The sequence below is a fragment of the Nicotiana attenuata genome, chromosome 1 (assembly GCF_001879085.1).
Source record: "Nicotiana attenuata strain UT chromosome 1, NIATTr2, whole genome shotgun sequence".
Lineage (NCBI taxonomy): Eukaryota > Viridiplantae > Streptophyta > Magnoliopsida > Solanales > Solanaceae > Nicotiana > Nicotiana attenuata.
The window spans coordinates 35667928-35674260 of record NC_031989.1 but is presented as its reverse complement, the minus strand read 5'-3'; the positions used below and the strand labels follow the sequence as shown (position 1 = coordinate 35674260).

Genomic DNA, 6333 nt, shown 5'->3' with positions numbered 1-6333 from the left:
TCTCCAAATCTTGAAATCAAAGACTCCCATCTCTTGCTCTTTTCAGGGGTACGAGGGAATGACAGAGCACTAAAAACTATCCTAACTACTACTTAAGACAAACTTCCCCCACCTAATCAAAGATAAGTGCAGATTAAACCAGTGAGTTCTATCAAATTTAGTGGAATGGATATATGAGGTTCAAAAGTATCACCAGACACTCATGGTATCTGATTCTAAAGTATTCTAAACTATCATATCTATGAGTTTGCTGAGAAGATATTCTAAAGTTCATACAATATACTACTAGTATTTAGGCGAGTCCGAAACTGAAATGATGCCTTTTTGGACATAAAATATGTTTATACAGTTAAAAAAAAGTTTCATTTCTAACTAAAACGCAGTATTGTACTGCGTTTTACTTTAACGGAAAGTTAGCCATTAAAGTAAAACGCAGTATAATACTGCGTTTTACCTCATGTGTGCTTAATACCTGCCGTGGGAAAACGTGGATGTGGAAAAATGCAGTATAATACTGCGTTTCTATCCCAAAGAAATGAGATCTGACACACATCCCACAGAATACTTCTTCCTTCTTTAATTGTCTGTGTGATATACTAATACTAGTGAGGAGTGGCCCGGACTGAAAAAATGCAGTATAATACTGCGTTTTCTATCCCAAAGAAATGAGATCTGACACACATCCCACAGAATACTTCTTCCTTCTTTAATTGTCTGTGTGATATACTGATACTAGTGAGGAGTGGCCCGGGCCGAACCTGATAATTTCTAGTATGTCGTACAGCCAATCTGTGAAATTGAGATGTATGATTTTCAGGTGATGATTTGTTATTTGAGGTATCGTCCTGATTGGCTCATTGGAGAGATCTTGTTAGAAGCTTAAAATGTACGCTTTCTTGTACACGAAGTTTGATATGTGATGTAAAATTAGTGTCTTATTAAACTTGCCCATTTGGATAGCAATATTGTCTGCGACATTAAGTTTGTTTTTCCAGAATATTTCCAAGCTTTTTAAGAGATTGAATTAGTTTGATAAAGTATGTATATAGCATTACTCTATTAAAAAACAAAATATAGCATTATTGTATTTCATTTGAATATCTAACTATACAAAACGAACATACAAAGCAAAACCGAGCTGAAAATTTTAAGATCTCATGTTTCAAATATCTTATCAACAGTAGCATTTTCTTGACTTGAATTATTTGATTTCTCACCTCAAAAACTGCAGGGCAACCAACACTATATATTGACTAATTTATAAAAAGAATTTAGTCAACTAAACTATGTGACAATTATCTTCTTCTGATGCTATTAAGTCCTTTCTTTCTCTCTTTTGCATGTGCACATGTTGATTGTGAATGTGTATGTTGGATTTTTCTATACATTGACTTTACACGAGTACAATAGCTCTTTTGTATATTTACTGAGTAATAACTTAAAGGTGCACCTCTGGTCCAAAATCAAGTTTGCATTTGGCAGTAAACCAAGGAAACCTAAACAATGACACCATGGGTTGTGAAAGCTCTTTAACCAAGACTATAGTCTGTCATGCTTTTGATCTCAATGGCATCTCAATAAGGGTAGAATGTTTTTCTAAAGTGCAATGAATTCTCAGAAATGACTAATAAAGTCTCTTATTCTCACTCACATACCTTTACACAGATTATTTCATACATTTTTGCAGAGGTAATTTCAAGAAAATTCTCTTCTAATTGGCTTGATAAGGTCGCAATAACTGTTCCACTGAAATCTGCAATTATACATCAAAGCAGGCCATGATATGCAAGTTATTGTGTGTTATTTTATCTGCATAAAGTAAATGAAAGAATAAAACATTTGGATTTGAAGATGTTACATTAACAGATATTAGAGAGCTTGGAATTCAAATAGTGATACCTGGGTATTAACATCGCACGTCTGTTGCAACTTGCACAATGAACAATTCTCCTTACAGCTATTCTGTATTATAGCCCGCAGTGGGAACATAATAGTTCATAGAGCTCTTGGTCAGTAGCCGGCAGCAACATTTTACCTCCGATGCGAAAGAGATGTATCTGTGAAGGGGGATAGAAGTAGATTTGTTGAGTTGTAACTGTAACCCCAAAATACCTCACATATATTTGCATGTATGTAATACATACAGGAGACTACGGCTGAATCTCTGCAGTTGGTACTATGTTATCATGTACTGGTACAAGTACAGTTGATGAAGCTATTTGCGGAGAACTTGCCTATCTGTACCTTGCCATTATATCTTCCTTGTCTCCAACATTGTATATGTACAGGGCTTTTAGAAACCAATAAAATACCATGTATATTTAGAATGAGTTAAAATTATGGTATGAAGTTCTAGATACATATGGTCAAATAGTTATTTAACTGAAAATGCGAGCTTTAACTTATAGCTTGCTAATTGTATGTTTTTCCTCATATGTTTCATTCGCACGAACTAATTAATAAAATATAAAACTCGATTATATTAATATTTATTTCATACCAGTTCATAAGTTCTCCAACTTAGAAATATGGTGGATTTATCAGTATGACCGGGTTGTACCTTGTCGACAAAATAATCCTATATTGTTTAAATTTTGTTAGTAAAGAATTCATAGCAGTTCTCTACGAATCAAAAAAAGTTGTATCCTTTGCATACCAGCATAGTTGGTTCGTGCAACTCGTTTGCTATAATTATGGATATTCAGCAGCCTGTGTATCTAGGGTGCTTCCGACAATCTGAGTGAAGTCCTCCCATTACGTCAAGATTGTAGGCTGCTTACTACAGGAAAAGGAATAAAGATAAGTGGCACTGTGCAGAAACGCCGATATAATTTTAGCAATGTCACCAATAAGAACAAAGAATGGATGTAAACATACAATTAACCAAGCCAGTACGGTAAAACCATATAGTTACACACGACGCATCCCCAACAAATGATGTGCCAACTTTTTAACGGCAGTGCAGTCAGCCTCACAATATTTTTTCTTGCATTGCTACTTTTGTGTAGATTAAATATGCAATAGCAACAAGGAATACTGAACCGGCAATCTGGATTCAATTAGCTACTATGTGTGGTTGGTTTTTTTAATATGGCCATGGCTAAACCATGTATAAATGATCCACAATTAGTGCGGTAAATCGAATTAGCATCTGTGTGGAATTTGACACACAACTTATTTATTAATTTATCTTCAACAGTCATGTCCTTGCCCTATCTTAAGAGATAGGGATCTATATATTTCTCATCCCATTCTTTAATTCTTCAACTTAGCAACATTGCTTTGGATAGCTCTGTCAGTCAGATATTCAATTCGCTTTGGAGATAGAAACAATTTTATATAATCTATGTAGTCGGTATTTAATAATATAAAGGTCTTATATTAATTATATGGATTCTTAGGACGGATTCCACGTGGGATTAGATATTGAAGGTTCCTCCCGAGCATTTTGGATATGAAATCTATATTGTTGGAAAGGTTCTCTCTGACCCGGGCAACCTTTCGTCTTATAAATTCATAGAGTGGAGTTTACCTTAAATGTTGTATTCTACATATCTAATCGGCCCAATAAAGCATTGACTAATACTTTAATGGAGATGGAGCCTACAAGGCAATCTGATTCCCTTTTCAATCTTCCATGTCTGAACTTTAGAAATTGATTGATGGTAAGAGAAGAATAGAGACTTCTGGTTTACTAAATAACATGTGGAGCTCCCAACCTCATGGGTCATTCTTTTAAGTACAAGGAACTAAAGAATCAATAAGTTTTACAGAATTTTTTGAGCAAGAAGGACATTATTTTTGAATTTAGCTATAGTAATGTATATTTTATATTTCAAGTGAGGCATAAGTCATCAATAGAATATTGATAAGATGACTTAGTTGCAACAATATTCAAAAACTTTGATCATTGGAAGCACAAAATTGTCTACCTTTGCTGCCACTTTCTTGCATCTAGAAATCTATAACTTGATCCAGTAAGTGACATAACCATGTTAGTATTACCTTGTCCAAGAGCAAAGAGAAAAAGAATGAATCCTAATTTGGAATTAGAATCTACCTGTTCTCATAGGCTTTTAAGACTGAACGTTGGAAACACGCAGATCCACAGTCATCAAAATCGTTGGAAGACACCCCATAGGAAGCTGAAGGTTAGAGCTTTTACTTGTTTCCTGTAGCGATCGATTATAAAGAAACGATAAAATTGTAATCATACCATCTGTATTAATGCTGACAAAATTTACTAAATGGGTAATATTCTTACTTTTCTAGCTTAGATCCTTGTGGCATGTGGAAACTGTTGATAAGGTGAGCAATTGCAGTGCCCCACTTAGATAAGTCAGTTTGAAGTCTAAGATCATAATCTGAAACAAGTTTTGCATTATCAGATACATGAGTTTAAAATAATAGAATAAGAATGGATATATCAAGTGTCAACATGTCATCCAAGTACTATGTACACAAAGCTCTAGTGTGTTGATATCTGTCTTAAACAAATCTTAAGGTCGATTACACCCTAGAGTAGTGTCATTTAACCAAAAAACAAAAGTATAACTTATAACTGAAAAAGTAAAAGTGATATCTCCAGAATGCTAAATCTTGCGAACAGCTTTTATCTTTTACAAGGAAATTTGTGATTCATATGCATTCCAAATATCCTAAGATAGGAATATAACTTACGTAGAGGAACCATTGAGAAAAGCCCAAGAAAGCTAACAACAAAAAAGAAACCCTATCATCCATCCTAGGAGTGGCAAACGGGCGGATCGGGTCGGATATGGTTCGGGTTGAAAACGGGCAATAAAAACGGATCAATTATCCGACCCGACTCATATTTAATACGGATAAAAAACGGGTTAACCGGCAGATAATATAGTTAACCATATTATCCATGACTTCTTGCATATGATCACTTTTGGGAGAATTCTGAGTCTCCCTAACTTGAGGAACCCCCAATTTGAGGCTTTACAAATGTAAAAGTTAGACCCATTAGTTATCCATTGATTATCCATTTTCTAAATGGATAACATGGTTCTTATCCATATTTGGCCCGTTTTTAAAAAGTTCATTATCCAACCCATTTTTTAGTGGATAATATTGGTGGTTAACTGTTTTCTTTTAACCATTTTTCCACCCCTAATCCATCCCAAAGAGGGGTTCTTAATATTAGCTGTGTTATTAGCTTCAACTGTCTGTTCGGCATGCCAAACAGATAGCTCCCGAAACCTCCTGCTCATCCAAAGTAACATAAACGAAAATCAAGAGTAATTGAATTTGAGATGCTACTATCATTCTTAAGAAGATATATAGGAAACATTTACACATCTTTTCAAATAAAGGCATGGAAGAAAAATGGTGAATAATAAGAGGTAGAGATGGGAAGCATTCTTATGTTTCGCGAAAGCAGGACTACGGAGATTCCTCTCTCACTACAGCTCTTTGTCCCATCCCTCCCCTGATATACCCCTATTATTTTAAAATGTATTTTACAAGTTAAGAAAATAACAAACTATCTGGATATTAGTAGCGGACGACCATCGTAATGGACGCAAAATTAATGCGTCCATCAAGAATAAAATGCATGGAGTAAAAAGAATGTAGATACTCCCATCATATTTCCTCTTTGATTTTATAAAGTAAAGATACTAAACACTAAAAATATCATTCTGGCACAATAGCGGAAACATAAGTGACCAAGAATCATTGCTCATTTCAAATGCAAGTGCAACATTTAATATAAAGAGCTACCCATTTTGGTTCACCCGACTCTCCTGTCTTGAGTAACATTATGAGAAACTTAACCATGTGGTTCGATTTAAGGCATGCCCCTCTTTTTTGGTGGCAGCCAGCTTAGTAGAATCTCTATTCTCAAAATAGAATTACGCTTTTTTGGTACAGTGCACTGTCACACCTCCTTTTTTACACACCTACCCCGAAGGATAATGTATAAAGGAATTTTTCCATTTAAAGTGACATTATTCGAAATGGGATTATTTATTTATTTTATAGAGTCGCCACTTGGGATAGGACGGGTTTTTGGTGTCCCAAGTCACCGGTTTAATTTAATCCCAAATCGAGGAAAAATTTCGACTTCCCAATTGGAGTCTGCGAACCAGAAATTCTGTGTAAGGAATTCTGTTGACCCGAGGGAAGGTATTAGGCACCCCCGGATCCCGTGGTTCTAGCACGGTCGCTTAAATTATCATAAATGGCTAAAATCTGGTTTTCATACATATTTAAACCTATAGTGCAATTTTAAGATTGTTTACCGCTTTTAGTTATCTTGTTTTTACGAAGTGAACGCCGTTTAAGAGCGTGCTTTTGGATCACGTC

The 6333-nt window shown here is 35.1% G+C and overlaps 1 long non-coding RNA gene across 4 annotated transcripts in view; it reads right to left on the bottom strand.

The window, feature by feature from the left end:
• The window catches only part of LOC109224629, a 19543-nt gene continuing 14666 nt past the window's right edge, over positions 1457-6333 (bottom strand). The window contains exons 2-8 of one of the 4 annotated variants that reach the window (XR_002067742.1): positions 4265-4364; positions 4061-4172; positions 2657-2779; positions 2501-2578; positions 2145-2290; positions 1900-2057; positions 1457-1809 (exon numbers count right to left, since the gene is read on the bottom strand). This is a non-coding gene — a long non-coding RNA (uncharacterized LOC109224629). The remainder of the gene's footprint in view (positions 1810-1899; positions 2058-2144; positions 2291-2500; positions 2579-2656; positions 2780-4060; positions 4173-4264; positions 4365-6333) is intronic. The other 3 variants (XR_002067748.1, XR_002067744.1, XR_002067747.1) reach the window with 3 other exon arrangements.